The 23,881-nt window shown below is 44.7% G+C and overlaps 1 pseudogene; it reads left to right on the forward strand.

Moving 5' to 3' along the window:
• The window catches only part of LOC132654591 (uncharacterized), a 34,347-nt pseudogene that overhangs the window by 996 nt on the left and 9,470 nt on the right, over nt 1–23,881 (forward strand).

A 23,881-nucleotide genomic window follows, 5' to 3' on the forward strand; every position in this document is an offset into this window, starting at 1 on the left:
CTGTGGGTCAGGGTCAAGGATAACAACTGCAAAGCCCATACTCAGTAATAGGCTTTAAGTAATGAATGAGATTTAACACAGTCACAAAACCCAAAATTCAGATCCTGGAGAATACCTTGGGGTTCAGAGGGGAAGAAAATCAGAAGTATTACAGTAGCTGCTGAGTAGCTGAGATACATGTTCATGAGCAATGGTTTCCAGGCCAGAAAAGTCAGTGTCCCACTAGACACAAAGTTGTTTCATTCAACTACTGTGTCATCCCAGCAGTGACCAGTAATGGCTCAATTTTCTTCTCAGTGAGGAAGCCATGCACTCCATGACTGATATTACTCTATTTTCTTTCCCAAAATTCCACCTTTAGGCATAAAAGGCATAACTTTGGATTTAACATTCCACAGGTACTAGCTTGGTGTTTATCCCAGGCCGGGCACTCTAGAAGCCACCTTGCCTCACAGTGGAGGTCTATGGGAACCAAGAGAGACACCAAGAGACAACAGTAAGTGGAGAGGGCACGCAGCACACACTGCAATGTGATGTTGCTACAAGAGTGGGCTTGTGTTAAACTAAACACAGCTTACCACAGCAAGCCCTGTGGTCATGGGTCACAAATAGCAGCTTGGTGCATTAGAAAGACTCACTCCTGAGTCACTTTATCACAGGGACATCCACCAGCATGGACACAATAGGTGTGTAATGTACTTGCTGGATGGAGGAGAGACTGCCTGACAGTCTGAGATCAGGTCTCAGCGCTGCCATCCTAGCACAATGAATGAGCAAGCTTTAATATCTTGTAAAGCAGAGATGGTGACCTTCCTTTCACATGCTGGTTTTTAATTTAATGAAAGGGAAGGAGCTGATGGACTTGGTGCTCCATGAAGGTACCAGGATCCAGCAATGGACATAGTGCTCCATCGAGGTACCAGGACCCAGTAAGTATGAATTGTAGTATCTATTTTCTTCTGAACCGTGTGCAAGCAAAATCATGTTTGGATAGTTCTAGACATCACATTTTAAGAATAATGCTCATATGTCTTTTCAAAAACAAAATGAAAAAGGAGCAATGTGAAAAGAGACTAGGAAGCAGAAGTGGCTAAGGAGCAAAAAAAAAAAAAAATTAAAACAATGAGTTTTTCTTGGTCTTCTTTAGGGCCCTAGCAGACTCAACGAAAGCCCCCCAAAGCATGTGGAATTTAAGCTGTTCCATTTTAGCTCTGGTCTGGAAAAACATTCTGACCTCTAGAACTGCCAAGAATGAACAACTGCACTGTCAATCTTTGCCGCTGGCGCTTCTGACTCCATCTGAAGGCATGACTGCGGGGATGTGTACCGTCACGCTCATCCATGAGAATGTCTATTGTGTGCCTACTCAGTGCTCTCGTTTTGCTCCAGAAAACATTGGATTAAAAGGGAAGAAAGACACTGCCTGTGGGTCTAAGACACTTACAAAAGCAGAACTCGGAGGAGTAGGTAAGAGGGATTGTTCATCTGGGTGGGAAGTGGACTTACGACCCCTACAGTTTCTTGACTCTTACTGCTTTATGACTCTATATATTTGCTCATCTAATCCAAAGACTTCCTGGAATTAACAATTAGTAGATCTGGGACCCTAACACTTTAATGGTAAAACTCCTCAAAAGCAATTATAAAAGCACCTTATATCAGTAAAATGCATTTTTCCTGATCTGATGGAAGAGCATGCTCATTTTCTTATGTTTAGGCTGACATCTAACCCATACACAAGACCATGTTTTGGAAGAGAAATATGCAAAGAAGCAAAAATGGCAGCTAGGACTCACCTAAGCCTCTCAGCCTTTGGCAGCAGAGATGAGCAGAGCCAGAGCCACCCGTCTTATTTGCTGCTATCACCAACAGATTAGAGCTCTTTCTCCATTGGTGGATTTTGTCTGGAAAAGTCACCCCACCACAACTCTTCCTTGTATCCCCTCTCCACCTTCCATCTGTTCTCTTCCCTCCCTCTGTCGCCTACCCTCCCACCATGTACTATTGCAAGCTCACTATCTGACAGATGAATGACCTGGCTGATACCCCAAGTTTCCCTCAGAAATGTAGAACTCAACATCCTTTATATTTAGAATTCCAAACACAGCCACTGCTGTGTCAAAAAAAAAAAATAATAATAATTAACTGTTTGAGCAGTGGACCTTGCCGCCAGCCCAAGAGAATGATAAGTACAGAGAGAGAAGGAAGGATGTTCTTTGTCAGCTCAGCTCTAAGTTAAGATGCATGAATGGCTTCGGGTGGAGATGCTATTTTTCCTTTAAAAAAAAGAAAAATAGGGAAATTCAGATGTCTGTACATGTCTACAGGGAAGGGGCCTGCTCTGGAGAACAGTGTTTATGTGCTCTGCCTCATTTGTTTGGCTTTCATTTGAAGCTGAAGTGGCAAACAGGAGATGTGTCCCGAGGCCTGAGCTCCTGCAAATGCTGAGCTGTTTGGGATGCCAGAAACTCTACTGTCATTTTTCATCCACCTGAGTGAATCAAGATGACTGCCTGATCAGGCTGCTGAGAGACAGCATAGGTGCCTGATTCCATCTTGTCCCCTCAGACTAGCCTGCTGCCCCTTCAGGAGCAAGATGTGTATAGCAGAGGAAGGACAGCACAGAGCCTCACTCAGGGTCTGAAGCCCTCCTGAGGTACTCAGAGTGGCTCCCAGGCTGGTTTGAAAGTCTCAGCCCTGTCCCTCTGGTGATCACTTCCAGCAACACCAGAGACAAAACATAAGATGATATATAGCCTTTCAACCATGAAATACCATGCTTAGAATGGAAGTCCTCAAAAGAGACTTTGTATTTTATAATCATGGCAATGTCACTAAATGACCTATATACTTACCTATACAGCTCTCTCTCACTCACTCGCTCTCTCCCTCTCTCATTTTCTCTCTCTCTCTCTCTCTCTCTCTCTCTCTCTCTCTCACAGACACACACACACACACACACACACACACACACACACTCATGTGCACTAGCACATCCAAATCCCTTTCTCTTGTTTTATTTTTCTCTATGGCACTTGATAGTCTGGAGTCACAACTCACAGCAGCCCTGGCTGGCAACGTAAGACCTGCAGGAGGAGATCAGGCCAGTCTACATTCCGGGGCGGATGGGGAGAAGCACACAAGGCCCCATCTCTAGCTGAGGACTTATTGGCAGTCAATGGCTGCTAGGGGAAGAAGAATAATTTTTCTCCTGGAAGGTAGCTTCTGGCCCTGTGAATGCTCCTATACCAATGAATATACAGACAATACTAATTTGACTATGAAGAATTAAAAAAAAAAAAAAGATGTGAAGTTGGGGGGAAATGTGTTGGGAGAACAAGAGGGAAAAGAGGAGGAGGATGGATGGATATGAGCAAACTATATTGCCTAGATCTATGAAATTCTCAAAGGATATATAAAAAATTTTGGAGTCACTTATTTGCAGATCACTTGTCTCTCTCCCCTGGAGACACCTGGGCCACTAAAGGAGGCTTTGTTCTTCATTGCTGCAGTCTACAAAATGGAATGAGCACAGAGTGAGTTCTCATTAAACAACTGTATCCTCACTTGTGGCCTGAAGTCCTCTTATTGAAGATTTATTAACTGAGTTTTCAAAGACTTCAAAGTTATTAAAATGCAGACATTCCTAGAATAGCACTTTAAGCCTTAATAATAATTCTTAGCTAGTAAATTTTGAGAGCAGGAGGCTCTGCCATTGTGTTAGGAAGCACAGATACAGTCTAGAACTGTGTTTGGGATGAAAACATTCAGAGGAGGAGGGCCTGAAGCTAGAGAGTTAGGAACAGGAAGGAGACAGTGAGTCAGGCCTGAAACCATCCTCCTTTTCATTTTGTCCCATTTGGTCAACCTGCCTAGGTGTCAAGATCAGTTCTCCTGCTTCCTGAGTCAAATCCTAAGGCAGGTCTGATGGGAAGAACCTTCCATCTCCTCTCTGCATTACCTATGGAGCCTTTAACACCCGTGATTAACTAGAGGCGCTTCTCTATCATTCATGTCACCTGGCCCTGCCCGGTCAGCTTTCTTACATGCAATCTATGTCATAACAGCCTCTCCTTTCCTGGGGTTTTATGCATGCAAGTAGGTATGACTAGTCCTGGTCAGAGGTGTGTGGAAGTGACAGTCGTTCCATGACTGTTGCTTCTGTGCATGAACAATTCACCGCGGATGTGAGACCTCCTAGAGATCTTTTTCTCTGCCCACTGTGACTACCAGCTTCTGAGATTAGCCTGAACAAGTGTGAGAGTTTGACGAGGGAGGTAGTTGCAGGTGATTGACTGGTTTGCAATTTAAATCTAGATAGGCTTTCAGGGAAATCATCTGCTGCCTCTATAAATTAGGTAGCCCTCAGGGGACAGTGAGCCCAGGATCAAGCCTTCAGTTGCCAGATCACCAACACAGAAAAAAAAAGAAAAAAAAAAAGAGGAAGAAACAGTGTGTGATAGTGACATCTGTGGATGAAAACAAATGAGAAAAATTATTTCATCTGCATAAGGGACAGAGGCTTCTGCCCAAGATAAAAGACAAAAACAAAACTTAAAGAAAACCAATGCCTCCCTGGAGCCCAAGAAGTAGAAAAGAAAGGTTTGAGGAAGAACGATGCTTGGGTTAAGTCCAGAGAATGGAATCCTTAGAAATGTGTCAAGAAAAGAGAATATTTGGGGTTGGTTGATTGATGGCTTCAGACTGAACAATGGGGAAGATTAGCTAGGTTGGAGTGAGAAAGCAGCACTCAGAGGTCGGTGAGAAGGTAAAAGACAGCAAAAGAGAAGGTGGCAAAGACAAAGAAAACAGGCAGGAGCCATGCTGCACAGAGTGGACTGGGATACATACTCAATTCAGGAAGCCCGACTGAGCTAGCGTTAGTGGTCAACGCTCTGGACTTGGCACTATGTTGCCATGAAGTTCTTGTACTTTTCAATAGGACTTCTGCCCACACAATTACAGAAAGGATGGCATGACATCTGAATGACTTATTACCAATAGAATTGCCAAAGCTGGGGGGCTTCAGAGATTTAAGACTCTCCTATGTAAATGAAAAGCCTAGAATATTTAAAGAAATTACCTTGGACTTTTCTCCACGTAAACAAAAGAGGATGAGCTAAATCTTTGGTGCATCCCAGCAGAGTCATTGTGACCCACATACTTCTACCGGGTCCTGATTTTAAATCTGTCACTGCACCAACAAACAAAATGAGCACTCTCGTCAAGATAAGGGAGACTGAGGACACTGGCATAAAAGGGAGTTGACTGAGTCACTTCTAAGATATCTAGATTCCAAGCCCTGAGGGTCCACACCAGGAAAGGAAGGGCCCGGGCCACAGCATCTTCCTCTTAACTTCAGAACTCACTCAGCACCCAACTTTCTCAGTCCTGCTATGGAGAAAGCTTGAAGTTTGGACTCTTCCCACACTCAGAACCTTCCTCCCAAAGGTTCTTTCGGTTTGTGTTGTGTCACTCATGCTGTGGTGAATCTCCATTGTCAACTTGACTATGTTTAGAATAACCTAGAAGGCATAACTGTGTCTGTGAGGATGTTTTGAGAAAGGTTTGACTGAGGAGGGAAGACCCATCCTGAGGTGCTATCATCCCTTATGCTGGAGTCTTGGACACATTTAAGAAAATTAAATAAAAGGGAGCTGAGCACTGACTCTGCTTCTTCCTGCTTCCTGACTGTGGTTGCAATGTGACCAGCCACTCCACATCCCTGCCACCATGCCTCTCCCACCATAAGAGCCAGTGTTCTCTCAAATACTGAGCAAAGACACTGCCTTCCTCCCTTAAGTTCTTCATCCCACGAACTTGTTAAGAGCAACAACAACAAAATGAACACAACCCCCTTGCTAATGTTTACCTGACTGTTAGCTGCCTTTCCTACCTCCTCCTATAGTTCTGACTTCATACTTAGACCATAGGGATGCTTTTTTAATGTGTAACTCATTCATTTGTTGACTATGGAATACTTTTCACATATTAGGCACTATGCTTAATTCTGACAGCCCCTGATTTCCATCCTATATCCTCATCTTCAGTTAACCTAGACTGATGAAAGATCCAAAAATTTGAACAGAACAAGAGTGGGTGCTAGGTGTGTGGCAGAATGGGAGAAACACTGAATTGGGAGGACTTTGAAAGCTACAGAGAAGGACATGACTTACAAAGGTCTTTATTCAGCAAAAAATGTTGGGCATTGGGTAAGAAGAATGGGGTTCAAATCCCAGGTTCTAGGCCAGATATGATGGCACACACCTTCAATCCCAGGACTCTGCATGCAAAAGCAGGCAGACCTAGGCCAAACTAGTCCACATATCAAGTCCCAGGCCAGCCAGAGCTGTATAGTGAGAACTTGAATGATGGTGATGGTAGAGATGGTTTGGGGGATGGTAGTGGTGATAATGATAATAGTTAATAATTTAAAAAAAAAAATTTGGGATAGTTTCTTCCTCTGAGCTAAAAATGAAAATAATAATAATCTACCCCCAACATTGATGTGAAGATCACATGAATGTCTGTGGAACTATAACTGTAATGGGAGACAAGGACTGCCTTTCTAATTATCTACAGGTTTAAAAAATGTGCCTCCCCAACTTCATTCCTAAAGGCCTAGCTGTCAGAGTAGAAATGTTCCCCTTTATCAGGACACGGAGAACCATATAGGCTGGTGTCTGAAGGCTCTATAGAAACAGTCCTTCCTAGGGGTCCTCTTAGTCACAGGCTTTCCCACTCCCCCCTTCAAATTTTAGTCATTCTGTAAGCATCCACAGGGTAGGGAGTCCACAACTGCCTGGGGTGCTCACGCCTGCTTACTCAAGGCCTCTAACTTCCAGAGGAGGCTCTGTGTGGAAGGCGCTGTCCCAGCAAGCTGAGCCGAGTGGCTGTTCAGATAATGGCCTGCACAGCTGCGCCACGGCCGATCTCCACCCAATTAGAGTGGCATTAGGGAAGTTATTGGAAAGGACATTCTCCCACCATTGAGTAGTAAATGCTTTGCTAATTTGCCTGATGATCCATTTATGATGGTTGCTCACTGATCCCCTTCTACAGCCTACCTTTAATGGCCTGTCTGTTAGGACAGGCCGGTCTTCTCCAATGAACCAACTTTATTTTATTACGGCTTATTATTGTATTTCGTTCAGGGAGTGCCTGCAAATGAGAAAGTGGCCCACAAAACTGTGTCATCCTGGGCGTAATGATTGCCAAAGCACTTAGAAAGAAAGAAAAACAAATAATAATCTTTGCTAATTGAAACAGTAAAATATGCACAGTTCAGAATTAGTCCATGTAGAATTTTAAAAGGGGGGAAAGAACCTTACACATGCACACACATGCGCGCATGCCCACTAGCATGCTTCTGAACCCTGGGTAATAAATATGCAGGACTCTTTCATTCAGTCAATTATTTCCAACAAGCCACTGTCTGTTTGGTGAGTGTGTGTGTGTGTAGCACCACGCACTGATTATTTTTCAAATTTGGGGGCAAGACTGTTCTTTAATTAAATCCATTTCCCTTGAGGGGGATTAACTTCTCTCATGTGAATCTCTTCCGTGCTCTTTAAGGAATGAGATGTGAACGAAGGGTTTGGTTTTGTTTGCATTTGATTCTACAGTTGTTCACTGTCCCCCCCCTTTTTTTTTAATTCCTCTTTATTTTCTCCCTCAGGTTCTCCCAGCGTCTGGCCATAGACGTAAAATACAAACAAATCAAAGATTCTCACAACAGCTTTGCTCAATGCCGAGCAAATTGCAGGGAAGAGTTGCCATCCAGAAGAGAAGCCAACTGGTGAGTAAGCAAATCATCATGTAATTGATTTTTTTTCCTCTCTTGTAAAGATAAACTGCTTCTGGATTCTGTTGGCTCTGCTTCCTCCTCTGAATCAGAAAAAAAGAAAAAATGTGCTAGGATGATGAAAGTGGATGAAGCTGAATTTTTCTGGCTGACTCAGAAGACACCTATTTAAGAGGCCAGGAATCCTAGGTAATTGAGTTACATGCAAAACCAACACCTTTATTGGTCAATCTTAAAATATTAGCTGCTTTTGTTGTTTTTGTTGTTGCTGTGACTGAGTATCTGGCCAAGGCAACTTAAGGGAAGACATATTTTAGCTCCTGGTTTGAAGGGATATGGTCCATCATGGCAGGAGGGCATGTCCTAGGTGTTTCCATGGCAGCACGTGGCTAGAACTTTGTACCTCACATCTCTGCAGAAAGTAGGGAGGAGACCAGAAGCAAGACAGAGCTACAAAGGTCCACCTCCTGGACACCCACTTCCTCCAGCCAGGCCCTACCTCCAAAGGGTCTGCACCATTCCACAACGGTGCCAGCAACTGGGAAGCAAGAATGCAAGTACCTGAGCCTGCTGGAGACATTTAATCTCCAAACCACAACACTTCATTTCAAATTTTACATTTCCAGTAAGGGAACGCATGGAAGAATAGCTCCAGGGAAGCCAATCTCTCCCGCTGATGATTGCTAACAGCTCTGGACAAATGTTAAGAATGGGGAGTGCAGTTCCTCTGCCACCGTCCTGTCCTCCACATCATTGTACGGTCAACAAAAAAATTATTCTTCATAAGTGAAGCTGAGGGTCAAGGAGATGGCTCAGCTGGTGAAGCACTTGCCTTGCCAAGCATGAGGATCTAACTTTAGTCCCTGAAACCTACAATAAACTAAAAAGCTGGGTGTGGTGGTACACACTGGTAATCCCAGCTCTAAGATGGCAGAAGTGGCAGATTCCTGAGGCTTTCTGCATAGATCACTTGGCACATTTGGAGAATTTTAGGCCAGTGATAAATCCTGTCTCAAAACCGAGGTGGAAGACACCTGAGTTTGTTCCCTAATACACACACACACACACACACACACAACACCTGCATGTGCACCTGCACATACATGAACACATGTGGACATGCAAACATACATGATGAAAGATCAACAAACAAATAAATAAGAGGCATAGACAAATCAGATCAAAGGAAAATGGTGGATCCGTAACCAGAAGGATTGCTCTAAAGGGGTTGTCAAAGGAAGAACTGAAGGATTTCTCTTGTGCCACTCAGAATGTGACTTCAAATTGCTATACGTTTATATTACATATGGCTGGATATTTATAATGTTTCTGACATTAGGAATTACTAAAATTATATATGTTGAGTTCCTGTTACACACCTTCCATCGACTTCATATATGATTCCTTCTACCTCCATGGACGTGATCCTCACTTACTATAGCATAGAAAACTATACGATTCTCCACAGGCATGTTTGAATTCCACAAAACTGAAGGTCAGAGTGAGAATCCACACTCTTGAGCTCTGCCCTTGCTGACTGATGTGAGGAGGCTCTCACTAATGAGCAGGCATCCTCCACAGGAAGGTGAATGCTGACTCAGTCTGTGTGTGAAGGTTCACTGCTGGGAATCCGGCAGAACAGAGGCAGAGACTGTGTGTACACTTACAAAGCAGTGTTACCAGCTTGCTAGAGAGGACGCAGACCTTGATTTCCATCAGCAGTTGTTGAAATTCCTCAGTGAACGTCATTCCGGAGTCACAAATGCAGAGATGCTCATCTCAACAGCCATATATTGAGAATTAAACACACCCAGAGCCCAGAGCTGAGACTAGAGAATCTGGAACTGCAATCAACAGAACTTCCACCTATAGGTGGCACGGCGTGACCAGCACAGCAATGGGTCAGCAGGTCACTTTGGTCCTGTGTAGCCATTGCTCCCCTCATTCTCACTGAAGGCCTTGACGCTCAGAGACCAGGCTCCCACAAACTCCAAACAATCCAGAAATCAGCTCAGCTATTCCTCCGTCTGGGAAGGCCTTCTTGTTTGTTGAGGCCAACACCTCACACACACAGAGGTCTGGGAGTTGTTGGTTTTTTTGTTTTTTTGTTTTTTCTGGTTTTGTTTGCAGTGTCACTTACCATTTATGCGGCCTGTCATATGAGCCATTATAATATTTGCTTAAGTATTTAAATCAAGCCCTTTACTTAAAGCCAGTGGTGGCTGAGCTTTAATTAAAGTATATTTGCATACATTAATATCACCCAGCTTCCCTACATTTTCACTGTATTTTTGCACTCAAAACATGACATTTCAATAACAATAGTTGTCAGTGCCTCAGCTCTTATTTATGCCACAATTATGGGTCCTGCTAATTACAGCCTGGCTGGCTTCTCCAGCCTTATGAAAAGGGCCTGTTTGCAACCATTGCTTCCAGCCCTCCTGTGTGTAGGTTGCAGCCTTTAAAGAGCACCTCTCCCATGCCGCAGCGATGTCAAGATGTCAAACTTCCTTCTCCACCTCTACAGTGCTCTGGACTTTGGAATTCAAGAGGAGCAAATAAGGTTGTTTTTGTTGTTCTGGATTTTTTTGTTTTTGGTTTTTTTTGGGTTTTTGTTGTTGTTGGTGGTGGTGGTGGTGGTGGTTGGTTAGTTTTTGTTTTTGTTTGTTTGTTGTTGTATCAAAGAGCAGTATCTGTGAGCTTCCTGCCCAACGCCTACGATTAAAGAGAAGACCAGTGTGAACTCTGATCCAGCCTGGAATCTTCTAGAAGGTTAAGTAGTAAGGAAAAGAAAATGTTTTTCAGATAAAAATGCCAGGCTCCCTCCGTCTCCAGCCCTACAAGGTTTCCATCTCTTGTTGGCTGAGAGTGTTAATTGGGAGCACCTGGCAGCTAGTTACCTAGTGTCACTGTAGAGGGGTTGCCCACCGTCTGAGTCCGGCCTCTAATTCTGGGTACAGGAAAAGTAGGCTACACATAGAAAATTCCCTCTACAAGCTAGGTTAGAGCACCCACCAGCCATGCTTATTTTGCTCTCCCTGTCCAACTTGAGGGAAAAGACCACCACAATTTGTTTATTATTTTGTTGCCTACCACATATGGCCTCGTGATAGCATTTCTGGAAAAAACAATTATATATAATACATTAAAAAAAAAAAAGAAAGAAAAGCATGATTCCAGACCTCCAGGGTCTGAAATGAAGTCAGCCATTGGCTGAGGTTTTGATTGTGGGAAAGGGCAGTACCAAAGGCTGTGCCATAACCTGAAGAAGGCTACCTGTCCATCCCCCTCAGCGGACCAGCCCGGCACCCAGCCCCTAACATAGAGACTCCAGGGTGCATGTGACTCTACTCTGTCCCAGCGGCCTGCCCATCAGACCCTGAACTTGCCCTCTCCGTGACTCCTGGGCAATGTTCTGAGATCAGAAAAACAAGTGGCTTATGGTGTCCCAAAACTGCAGAGACAGCCAAGGACAGGAGGCTTTTCCAAGCACGCTCTGTGGCCACTGAGGTTTTCTGGACCACATAGTGAAGCCAAGAGGCCTGAAAAAGCCTGCTGCCTGGCGTTTCCAAACCCGGAGGCCAGAACAATAAACAGCATGTTCAGCAGGCAGAGAGCTTGCCTGATTGGGGTTTCTTGAGTTCCTATCCAAACAGTCTTCCACCAGCCCCAGTCCACAGATAATCTGTTTGTCTATTGTGAGCCCTGGAGCCCTCGGAAACCTCTGGGAGCCATGCAGAGATTTCTGGATAACAAGGTCACAGTAAATGTCTCTACAGCCCCGACAGCAACAATGAAAGACACTGAAAGCCAGAAACTTTTTATAAACAAATTGGAATAAACCCTGAGGGGGCGGTGTGTGTATTTTTTGAGCTCATAACCCTAGATAGCGAGCTAAACTGTCATCTCAGTTTAGCAGCCAATATTAAGCCATGACTGTATACTGCCTCCTCTGCAAGCCTTTCTATCTCCCCACACATTTCAAGTGAAAAAAATATGATGAACACAGATGACATGCCAAATATTATGCTGGATTCTGAAGACAAAGGTGAATTAGACTCAAATTTTACTGTATGAAACTTTGCCATCTACCAGGAGAACCAAATAGTTCATTTTCTGGAGTGGTAACAAATGATGCTTGTGGTGGTTTGAATAAAATGCTCCCCACAGGTCCATAGGGAGTGACAGTATTAGGAGGTGTGGCCCTGTTGGAATAGGTGTGGCTTTACTAGAGAAAGTGTATCACTGGCTTTGAGGTCTCAAAAGCTCAAAGTCAAACTCATTAGCTACAGGTCACTTCCTACTGCCGGTGGATCCAGATGTAGAACTCTCAGCTATCTCTCCAGCACCATATCTGCCTGTGTGCCACCAAGCTTCCTGCCATGACGACAGTGGCCTAAATGTTGAACCTGTAAACCAGCCCCAATTAAATGTTTTTCTTTATAAGAGTGTTCGTGGTCATGGTGTCCCTTCACAGCAATAAAACCCTAACTAATATAGTGTTAAAGGAAAATTGGATATCTATCAGGCATCTAGGGAAGTCTTCCTAGAGGAGGAAACATCCGAACTGAGTCCAGGAACAAATAGGTCCAGGTGAAGAGAGCTTGGAAGTGTGTCTCAGGCTGCACAACGACGTGTAAGGCCTTATGTGTATGAAAGACGCTGGTGGCTTAATATGGCCCTATGTATTATGTAAGGTAAGATAAACAAATATAAAGCTGGTGGCTAGGAAGAAGTGGTGCAGAATATTTGATCCCATTATGAACCCCAAGACTGTGAACTGTAAAAACCTGTTTCTAATTGTGGTATGGCTCAGTCTTTGATCCTAGAGCTTTCTGTTTACTGTAAACAAGTACTTGTGGTGTGGCTCAGCCCTAGAACATAGCTTTAATCCAAGAGTTTTCTGTAAACAGGATTAAAAAGTTAACTCTAGGTCAAGAGGCAGAACTCTTGACAGGGAGTAAACAGAAAGGAGGGACTTTGAGTTGAAGAGTATTTAAGACAGTGTGGAGAAGGAGAAAGAGCCTTTTTCCTTTTTGCATGTGAGCTGAGTAGAAAGGGCTTTTTCCTTCTGGAACTTGAGCTGAATAGGAAGGTCAGCTGGATTCTTTCTTTGCCTCTCTGAGATAGTAGGCTTTTACCCCAGCATCTGGTTCCTGAGTCTTCATTGGTAAAATTGAATGATTGGGATTTTTTTTTCTATATAACAACAAAGAAGCCATGCCAGAGATGGTCATATAGGGCCTTTTGTACTAAGGAGACGCATTTACAGATGTTCCTGTAGAAAGTGTGTTCTTTAACAGGTTTGGGCAGGGAAGTTGCAAGAGAAGATGGATGTTACAAAAACATCTGAATTGCAATGTGGAAGAGGAGTGACTGAATAACATGCGTAGAGGAAGAAGAGCAGCTGGGAGTTGTCATTAGAGTCCAGGGAAAAATGGAACTGTAAAGGCTAAAGAACACCGATGGGTAGAAGAGATATTAGAAGGCAGTCATGGCAGACTTGGCTATGAGACTGGAAGCAAGAAAGAAGCACAGAAACAACATAGGGAGGGATTGCCGCCCTGTGGAGGAAAGGCAGTGCCACTGATTAAGACGGTGAAATGTCATGACTGTGTCAGCAGCTTGCTCTGTGCCAGACATTGATGCAAATGCACGGCAGGAAGCAGCTTAAGGGAGGAAGGACTTATTTCAGCTCATGGTTTGAAGGGATACAGTCCATCAGAGCAAGGAAAATGTGGCAGCAGGCGGCTCTGTGGCAGAGGAAGCAAGCTTGCATCTGGACAGAACAGGAAGTAAAGAAAAGGCTAGAGGAAGGGCAAGGCTATAAATCAAAAGACCCACTTCCTCCCACTCTGCAATACCCCCTGAAAAGTTTTAGTTCCCAAAACAGCTCCACAATTTAGATACCAAATATTCAAAATGTGAGCCTGTAAAGGACATCACACATTCACATCATAATAGCACATGTGCTAGTTCATTTAATATTTACGGCAAGCCTGACAAACTAGACATTCCTTTGCTTTGGAAAATGAGGAGCATAAGACACAAAACTGTCAAACAGTTACTGGATGATCCTGAGCCTTTGAGTCTCAAAATTGCCCCACATGAGGATGGAGACAGTTGGGGTCCACATCTGCTCACCCTCACATTATAATCCGGTTGCTGTGGCAGACAGGGTGCACTCTGGAAGCCTGCTGAAGGCGGTAGGAATGTGCCCTAGAGGCAGCAGAAATCTCCCTGGAATGCAAGCAAGTAGCAGGGCATGGGAGTGAGCCTTTGAGGGCAGTTGGTAAGAAGCACAGTATCTTTGGGATGTATAACCCTCTGAATGGCCACTTCCACCCATCTAAGCAACAGGGAACAGGGACCATAAGCAACAGCACATACAAATGTCCCTGGTGATTAGCTGGTGGATGCCCAAAACTTCTGCAAAGTATCACCATTGAACTTCTGGAGACTGAGCTCTAGGTGAAGACTGTTGTGCTAGCTGACACAAATGGCTGAAGGGAGTGGGGGTAGGTAAGGTAGGGTTAGAGGAGCTTGTCAGCTTTCTTCCTTTAAAAACACTTATAAGGGGAGTATTATTCAAAGCCCCTGGGGTGTTCTCTAAATACAAGGCTGTGGCCCACTTGTGGAGGCTCTGGTCTGATGGGGGACAGCTGGTGCCTTGTCCAAGACTCCACATTCCACACCGCCATCGGCACATTCTTTCCACCAAGCCTCACTCTGAACACATTCCTGTAGATATCACTTGAGATCCTGGCTCCAGGACCAAATGCCCATCATTATTTCCAGAGCAGAAAATTCAGGGAAACATCGCAGTCCAAGGCCAAGGAAGCAACTTCACAGGCTCTTTCCTGATGGTTAGTTCAGCAGCAGTAGAGAGACCACAGTGCCCTGAAATGCTAATTGCAGGCTTACAGCTAATTAAGGTTTAGAGGGATTAAAACAGGGTGCTTTAGGAGAAGATCTGCCAATTAAGATAGAATGTGCAGATTAAAACTGAGAACCTGTGTTCAAAACCATTCAATATTGTCTTCCAAAGACATAAAATTATCCAAGGTGAGCTGACTGGAGGTAGAAAAGTCAGGTGCATCTTTGATAGAAAAGTGGCTTAAAGGTTCAAGGTCAATCACCTTGCCATTAGGTAAACAAACCATGCAGAGCTGCCCATTTTCAACTCCCCAAATTTCCCAGACAGTCTCCCAAAAAGACCCAGGGAAGGCTTAGCTGAGAATAAGCCAACAGATCCATCAGAACGTGCTACAGCAAACTTCTGACTTTCCTCTAAGCTGGAGGCTCAGCTGGAGGTTCACTGTTTACTGTCCATGTAAACAGTGATGGTGGGGATGAAGCCAGCGCTATCAGACATCCAACTGTGTTGTTTCCACCTACATTGTCCCTGGGTGCCAGGTGAGTAAAAGGGAGGCACCCGCTGTCTGAGCAGGGAGTGAAGAGCAGGTGAAGAGGAGAGTGCTGAAGAACAGGAAAGGAACCCTCCCAGTGGCAGATGGCTAAGAAACTGGGCGGCCTGGAACAAAGGGCCATGCTCTCTGGTCCCTACACCCCTGTTCTTCCTCACTTTCTCCTAGAGATTACAGTGACCCAGCACACAAAACCAGCTGTCCCCTGTCCCCTCGCCTCTAGCAAGAACGGCTCCAGTAGACCTTCTTAATGCCCCAATCTGGCAGTCCATCGACTTATTCCGCACTAGTCTGCTTACATGGGAGAAGATGTTCTCTGGGAATAAACTACAAATGGAGGAAGAGATGGCTCTGAGCTTACTTACACTTAGCTTCGCCATAGGTGCTGTTGAGTTTTAACCCCTTATATGTTCACTCCCAGGACAGTTTTGTTCACTACATATTGATTGTGCATACCCTAGCTCCTGTGTTCTCTTTCACACTCACATTCCACCCTAGAGCTTTGGAGTCAAGCATCCTGAATCTAAAACCATGGAGCTAGCTCATCTAATAGCAACATGTGGCCTTCAGCCTGTTGGCCTTTCTAAGCTTCCTATTTAAAAAGAGGAAGAGCGGGAGGGACATGGGGAAGCTAGCTGCAAGTCACCCACATCCAGATTCCTTCACACAGGCTCAAACTTTTCTTGGAACAGAAATGTATAGAGCCAAATTTCTTAGCCCTCTTGCTGCCTGATATGACCATAAGAACCATTTCTGACTAATGAGACAGAATTAAAAAATACTGAATATAACTCCTAGAGAGGCTGCTTCAGAAGCTACTTTGGCTGGAAATTGAATCTTATTTTCTCTTTCCTTGCAGTTCATAACTTCAGTGTCCTGAATAGACCTTTGTGTCTACTTTGGACTACAAGAGGAACAGGAGAATAAAAGGCAAAAATCGCAGAATGATAGAGTTACATGGGTCCTAATGAGCCTGAAGGTACCAGACACCAGCCCTGGGCTGCCTCGCTCTGAGCTTCTCGCCTGTGAGAGAACAAAGCTTTATGTATTTAGGCACTGCTATTTGGAGCGTTGCATTCCAAATAGTCAAAACTTTATTGGGATAAGATGATCACAACATCTCACCGAATCTTTGACAGGGTGAGGTCAAACTATATATGTAATAGTTCAGTACAGCCTGGCAGTCTGAGTGGCTTCCCCAGTTCACTGAAGAAGAGAAGGAGGGCTGATGGTTGGATCTGTCCCTTTTTAGGAACTTACACCCTAGTCACTTTGGGTTCAGTTTGTATGCAGAAGAACCTCACCCCCTAACATTAGCAATCTCCTAGCTGACTTCCACCACACAGTCCCCAACATCATTTAGGATCCAACATCCCTACACACACACCCTCTGTCTTTCTGTGAAGTTAGTGCCACCTGCAAATCCCATCTCCCAGCCTTCTCCTAGAACACACACATTCCCTTCTTAAAGATTACTTCTGAGGTCCAGGCCGGCGTTCATCTGCCTCTTCGGGAACAATCATTGTAGTGTGAGATTCTTAATAGAGGCTATTTAATAGAGTCTCTCACACCTAAAGACTGTATCTCCCATGGGGAATCCACAGGCCTATGCTTCTGGGTGCTATCTTGTTCAAGCTCATGTTCCTACCCTCTTGTCTCTTCAGATGATTTTAATTTTCTTCTCTTCTCTATATCCATCCATATTCAAAATGTGTCTATACGGTGCACACCTTGCTTTTCACTATTTTTGTAAGAAGCTGTGCCTATTTTTCTAACGTCCTACCTCTTCATCATAGTACATGCCCAGATTCATTTGCCAACCCCTGGAGTCTATACCCTTTGTGTATTGGTCCTAGCTCCTAGGCAGATTCACTGTCTTCTGCCTGTCACTAGAAAGTTCTTCATTGTCCTCCTATTGTTCTTCTCTCTGTTCCACAGGGTTTAAAGTATATCCATGAACTCTTCTCCCTTAGAAAGTGGAGACAGCTAGGCATGTGGCGTACACCTGTAATCCCAGAACTCAGGGAGGCAGAGGCAGGTGGATCTCTGTGAGTTTGAGGCCAGCCTTGTCTACAAAGTGAGTCCAGGACAGCCAAGGCTACACAGAGAAAAGGAAAAAAAGAGTGGAGACTATTCTCTTCACTTTGGGGTTTGTATCTTGTGATTCCTTGGGGTCTTCTTCTTCTTCCTCCTCCTCCACTTCATCCTCTTCTTCCTTCTTCTTCTCTTGCCCCTCCCTGCCTCATCTTCTGTTATAGAAGCCAGCTACCATGTCTGAAAACACTCAAGCAGCCTCTTGGGAAGGCTCAGGTCATAAGAACCTGCGATGTCTTCCAATAAACAAGGACCTGAGATCTGCCAACAGGGCATGAATCATTTCTTTGAGATTGAAGTAAACCTAAGAAATGGGTTTTCCAATGCTGAGTCCTAGTTTAATTTTGTTTTTGCTTTTCTATCTCTAAAGTAGCTCCTCCACAGGGCTGGGGTATTAGTTCAGTCAGTAAAGTGAATGCCTTGCAGACATATGGAACTGAGTTCGACACTCCACCGCCCACCAAGCCCATGTAAAACTTGTGTGCTTGGTGGCACATACTCCCAGTGGTGAGGAATCAGAGATGGAGCTTATGGCCAGTAGTCTCTACTGATCGATCAGCTCCTGGCCAGCGAAAGACCCTGTCTCAAGAAATAGTTGCACACTCCCAAGAATCACATACAAATTTTTCTCTGCCCACACCTATACACATGCGCACACACACACACACACACACACACATTCACACAATGTGAGGGAAGAGAAAAGAAAAGAGAAAGAGATGTTTCAACTCTGCCAAGCTCCCAGCTAAGAGAACTCCCAGCTGGTACGTTGAAGGAAGATCCATGAAAGACCCTGAACTAGAGCCATTTGTCAAGAAGCCTTTAGAATCCTGACTCTCATCAACTATGCAAATTAATAAAATGTTTATATTTGAAGCAACTGAGGTTTGGGTCATACCACAAACAACACATAAGCTCTGTGAAGATCTCCCACCCCTTGTCATCTTTCAAGGCATTTCACACAAGGTTCTTCCCATTATAGGCATGTGTCAAGCAGCTGTTAGACAATTGTTTAGACTGGGAAGAACTGGCCAAAGCCTGAGAAAGCCTAGAAAAAGCTAAAATGTGGTGCTTTGAGGGGCCAAAGAGAATATAAAATGATGAACCAAGAATACAGGATGATGGGAGGGATATTATTTTCCTATGGTTGCTACAGAAATTATGACAAACTTGGTGACATAAAACAACTCTTACACCCCTGGAAGCTAGAAGCTGAACATCAGAGTCACTGGCCAGAAGTCAAGATGCCAGCAGAACCAGGTTGCCAGAGAAGAATCCATGTTCTTGCATTTCAGGCTCCCAGAGTTGTCTTTCTTATATCTGTGGGCTCATACTTGCTTCCCCCATCTTCAGTGCCAGCAGCTCAGCCTATTTGAACCTCTGCTACTGTCTACACGACCTTCTCTGTTCTCCTAAAGACCCTTGCCATTCCACATGCTCCATCAGATAATCCAGGATAACTGTCCTCTTCATTTGGAGATGCATAACTTGATCACAACTGCAAAATCCTTCTTTGCCATATAAGGTAACATTCACAGGTCCCAGGGATTGTAGGCATATATGGGGGATTTCTGTTCACCCTACTATAAGTAGAAAAATCCCACTTCTAGAATCAAACAGGTTTTAATTCAAATGTTCTAATCATCAGCTGTTTGACATTAGCAGTAACATTAAGCTAAGCCAGCCTTTCCTTATCTCCATAACAAAAACAAAGAAGTTTATTAAACAAATAATGCAAAAAAAAAAAAAAAGCACTTGGCATTTACTGGGTTTTCCTTTCTTCCTTTCATTGAGTATCTAGGAAAATAACAGAACTGAGCCATGAAGGAAGGTGTGCAAGTTTTCTATGGCTTTTTATCTAATTTGACAATCATCCCCATTTTACCAAAGGGAGAAAACAGAGACACAGTTAAGTGAAATGATTTCTCCCCAAATCACTCTGCTAGCTGAGTGTCAGAATTGAGTTTTCTGGTGCAAATTCCTAAGCCTTCCCCTTTATGCCACGTGGCTTCTAACAGGATTTACACAGACCAGTCAAGTTACCAAATTCTATATGATGAAATAAGATGGCAGTGTTGTGTGCTGTTTGAATTGGTGTCAGGATACTGCACAAAAGCCTCTGGGAAACCGGAAAGAAACATTTTTCTGAGGAGACGGTGTTCCTCAGAGCAGACCTATGTGGTCTCTCAGGAGGAAGGAAGAGGGTAAGACTCCCCTTCAGCTTAATTCATTAGTTCCTGGTGTTGTTGCCATGCAAAAGCAACTTAATGGGTGAAGGGTTTATTTTTGGCTTACAGTAAAAGGAAGTACAGTCCATGGAAGCAGGAGTAGGAGGCAACTAGTCGCATTGTGTCTAGTTGAGAAGCAGAAAGAAATGAACACTTGTGCTGAGTTTACTTTTTACTTTTTTAATTCAGTCAAGGGTCTCAGCCCAGGGAATGGTGACATCCACCTTTAGGGTGGGTCTTCCCATATCAACTAAGATAATCTGGATAATCCTTATAGACAGGCACAGAGACTTGTTTCCATGGTGATTCCAAATCCTGTCACATTCACAGTGAAGGGTAAGCGGCACACTTGCTTACTCTCACAGAGGTGCAGACAATGTTGAGAGCTACCTCTGACCTTTGGGATTAGGCAGTCTTCAAGGATGAGGTATGGCTTTGGCCTATGTGATGAAGCCCTATCACAAGAACTGGAGGCCAGCCAAGGACAATTCTGGATGTGAATAGCAGGGGATTGCCCAGTGACTGGCCTGGAATTTTCTCCTTAGTCATCCAACAGTATAGAGCCAGACTCAGAAAATGAATAAGTTGGTCCACTAGGGCCCACGGATCACACTAGGCTGATAGGGAGGGGAGAAGTCTATTATCACTGAGAATATGAATTATAGCGTCAATAACAGAAACTTCAGTTTTGGCCCTTCCAATGTGCAAAGCACCAAAAGGTTTTTTTTCCCTTAAAATAATATTCGTTGAACAGCAACAAAGCGTGGGTCCTAGAAAATGGCCACCATTTGTTAAGGTTGAATGTATGCTAATAGCTCCAATGGGATCCTTGAGAGCAAGCTGTGATCATGTAACCACCTCAGTTTCTCCATGAACTGTCTTCTCACTGCAGGATGGAGGATCTAGGTTCAGAGAGACTCAGGAGCTTATCCAAGGTCCACAGCTACCAGGTTACAGGTCAGAACTCAAATTCATGAGGGCAAGACACTTAGCAAAGAATTTTAAATACAAATGTCTAGCACCCAACGGACACCTGGAAGGCAGTGTCATTAGAAGCACCTTTGCTCTGAGAAAAAGTGCCCTATGCTAGAGCCACTCCTTTGCAGGCTTGCCCTGGACCACCTCATCGTGCTGTAAGTGAAGCCTCTGCTGGCTCCAAGCCTCTCTTTATTAAAAACTACTCATGGGAGAAATAAACAGCTCCCTCCTAGGGTCACACAGGATAAGCCACCCAGAAGGATGAGTACTGTAAGAAGGCGTGCAGAGGCAGTGCTGTCTAGCTACAGAGAGGGAGTGAGCATTCTGAGATTTGTTGAACTCAAAACCCCAGCATGACATCTTGCCTGCTGTCATTGAAGGATTATGAGCTGGGGTGTGGGGGGGGAGGGGTACCATGGAGCTAAGCACTTTTCCTCCTTCAATCTAATACAGCAGAGGGCACTTATTGAGTACTTCTCTCCTTGCAGTGTCAAAATACCTAACCAAAACAAAATCATTGTTTCAGGGCTGAGGAAGTGAGGCAGCTAGTCACATGACAATTGCAGCCAGGAAGCAGAGAGAGAGAGAGAGAAAGATACACTGACAGATAGACAGAGAGAGAGAGAGATGAGCTAGATCAGTCCAGGACCCCAGCTCAAGGGGTGGTGCCTCCATCTGGGGGTTGGTCTTCTTTCCTTTAGTTAATTATTTAAAAAGGGGGGACACACCCAAAAGTGTGCTTCACTAATGCCTTTGGTGTCCCTTAATCCAGGAAGCTGACAGTGAAGATTGACAGCTACTACTACCTACCACATGTTGTGTTTTCCTTTCTCCTCTTCCCGTCCCCCGCTCCCTTTCTCCTCCCCTTCCCCACCTTCCTTCTCCTTCCCCACTTTCTCTCTTTCCTCACCCCCACCCTGGAAGCCACCTTTGCAGCTTCCTTGGGAATCTTGAGGACCTACTGACTAAACAGGTGCACACAAATACACCAGAGCCTCCTTTCAGACAGCAAGAGACACAGATGGTGTAGAGACCAGGCCAACAACTGAAAAGCTGTCCTGACAAATGTCCACCTCAGCAGCCAGAAGGTTGAAGCAACCCTTACCCCATTCCCAAGCTGGGCAGCCAGGTGGCAAGCCTTTGGATATGGAAAAAGCATACATCCTACTTGGTCAGCACATGAGGAGAACTCTGTGAACACCCAAAGGAACATCAGACTGGAAAGACATTACCATCATCATAACCATCATCGTATCAGACTTGTCTCTCCAGCTGTAGTGTCAATGCCACCTGAAGTATTCCAGATGCCCAGACAGCTGAGAGCCCAGTGTCCTTTCTGAAGAGTAGCAGAGGGAGGGGCTTCACTTCCCGTTCTTGCAACCAGCTGACAGACTTAGTCATGGAATAAGATTCTGAGAGCCTCCTGTGGCCTCTTGGGACATTTTTTCCCCTTGGGGATAACTTCTATTTCAAAAGAAGTTTTGTTCTAGATGAGAGTTACATCAGTCCCAAGCCAGCCCCAGCCATTCCTAGCTAAAAGAACACAGCAAACCCTCTCTATAGACATGCCAGTCCTGATTCCCATCTGAAAGAGGAATTAAAGCGTCTCCTCAGCCAAGCATACTGGTGGGTGCTTTCATGATATCTTAGTACCTGACCATAAAGCATATCTGAAAAGAAATGTCTTGACTAAACGTGAAAAGCCAAGATAGCCCTCAAAGGTTTCTCAATAGTTAGGAGCTGAGGCCTCTGTGACACCTGATCTCATTTCCCATTGACGTCTGGATGTTTTGCAGCTGGCAGACAAACTCAGTCATCCTGCTAATGGCTCCACGTGGGAGTAAGATTCCAAGAGCATCCTGTGACCTCTTGGGACAATTTTTCTCCTTCTGGCTAATTTCTATTTCAATTTAAGGCAATAGCTCCCTCTTGGCTGCGCTCCCATTAAGTTTAATTTACAAAAAGATATTCAAAATATTGAATAGAGAGGACATTCATGGCTTGGGGGGGGGGGGGGAACAGCACCAGCCGTAGAATGGCCTGTGTTTCATGAGGCCCTCTAGAGGACAATGGGGACATGTCCTGCCACCTGGACCTCAGAGTCTGAGGCCCCAGGTGCAGCACTCCGTGTGGGTGAGGTGACTGCACAGAAAGGAGCTGAGGGAGGACAGCAGACATCGCTTATCCCATGACTGAGACCCCAGTTTTACAGTATAGATACTCCAAAGCTCTCCTCCTGCTGGGCTTCTCTGAAGGAAGTGGAGCTCCTTAGGCTCTGCGTCGCCTCTCCTCTGACCTTGCTGCAGAGAACCACGCCCACTTCCTGAAGGATTAGCTCTTGGTGCCTGTCAGGGCTCTCCTCCAGTACAGTGCTGAAATTAAAGGTCACTTCAGAGGTAGTCTGTGGGTTGGCAGGGGTGGGCTTAAATGGATGGAACATATCAAATCTAGGCCCCTACCCATTGGCTGCAAGGCCTTGGTGACCACAGGCAAATTACTCTATCTCTCTCCCCCCTTTCCTTTCTTCCATTCTTTTCTTCCTCTCTTTTCTTTCTTTCTTTCTTTCTTTTTTTTTTTTCTTGTAGCGTTCTGTGTGTTTGGTAGTTGGGATTGTCTAGAGCCTTGTACATGCTGGGCAATCACTCTCAGGACGAGCTCTATCCTCACCCTCTTTTTATTTTAAGAGAGAATCTTAGTAAGTCACCCAGGCTGACTGTGAACTTATTTTGTATCGCAGATTGACTTTGAACTCGTGACCCCCCCTGCTTTGGCCTCTTAAGTTGAGTAGTTGAGGTTACAGGCTCATCAGTGTCTAATTTCCTTGTACCTCTGGTTTCATCCTCTGTAAAATGAAGATGACAGGCACTGCAAGGTTGTTTGGTTCCTTCATGGGAATAAGTAGAACCTATGCCTGGATGGAGAACGGCAAGAGAAGGATTTGTCACATGGTTATTCATTAGGGGTCCTTTCCCCTTTCCCATTTTATTGATGTAGGGACTAGGGAACTGGGAACGAGGTGGAAACCAGCCTCAAAGCCTTTGCTACATATCTGGCAGTACCTGATGCTTTCTCTGAGCATGTCATTTGAGGGCTGTGGCATACAGGAACAGAACCAGAATGGAGTCCTAACCTGAGACAAAAAGAAAACATGGACAGGTGCTAGATATCTCCTGGAGTCTTGCTGGGCTCAGAGCCCTTTGAGGCCAATGAAGAGACCCACAGGCCCTCACTCACATAGGATCTTATTATACAAACTTCCAACCATCTTCTCCCATTGTCACAATCAGACTAGTCTTATGCATGAAGCAGGCATGTGCTTTAACTCTCTCATTTTACACATGAGGAGGTTT

This window comes from Meriones unguiculatus, chromosome 1 (genome assembly GCF_030254825.1).
Source record: "Meriones unguiculatus strain TT.TT164.6M chromosome 1, Bangor_MerUng_6.1, whole genome shotgun sequence".
In the NCBI taxonomy this organism is placed as follows: Eukaryota; Metazoa; Chordata; class Mammalia; order Rodentia; family Muridae; genus Meriones; species Meriones unguiculatus.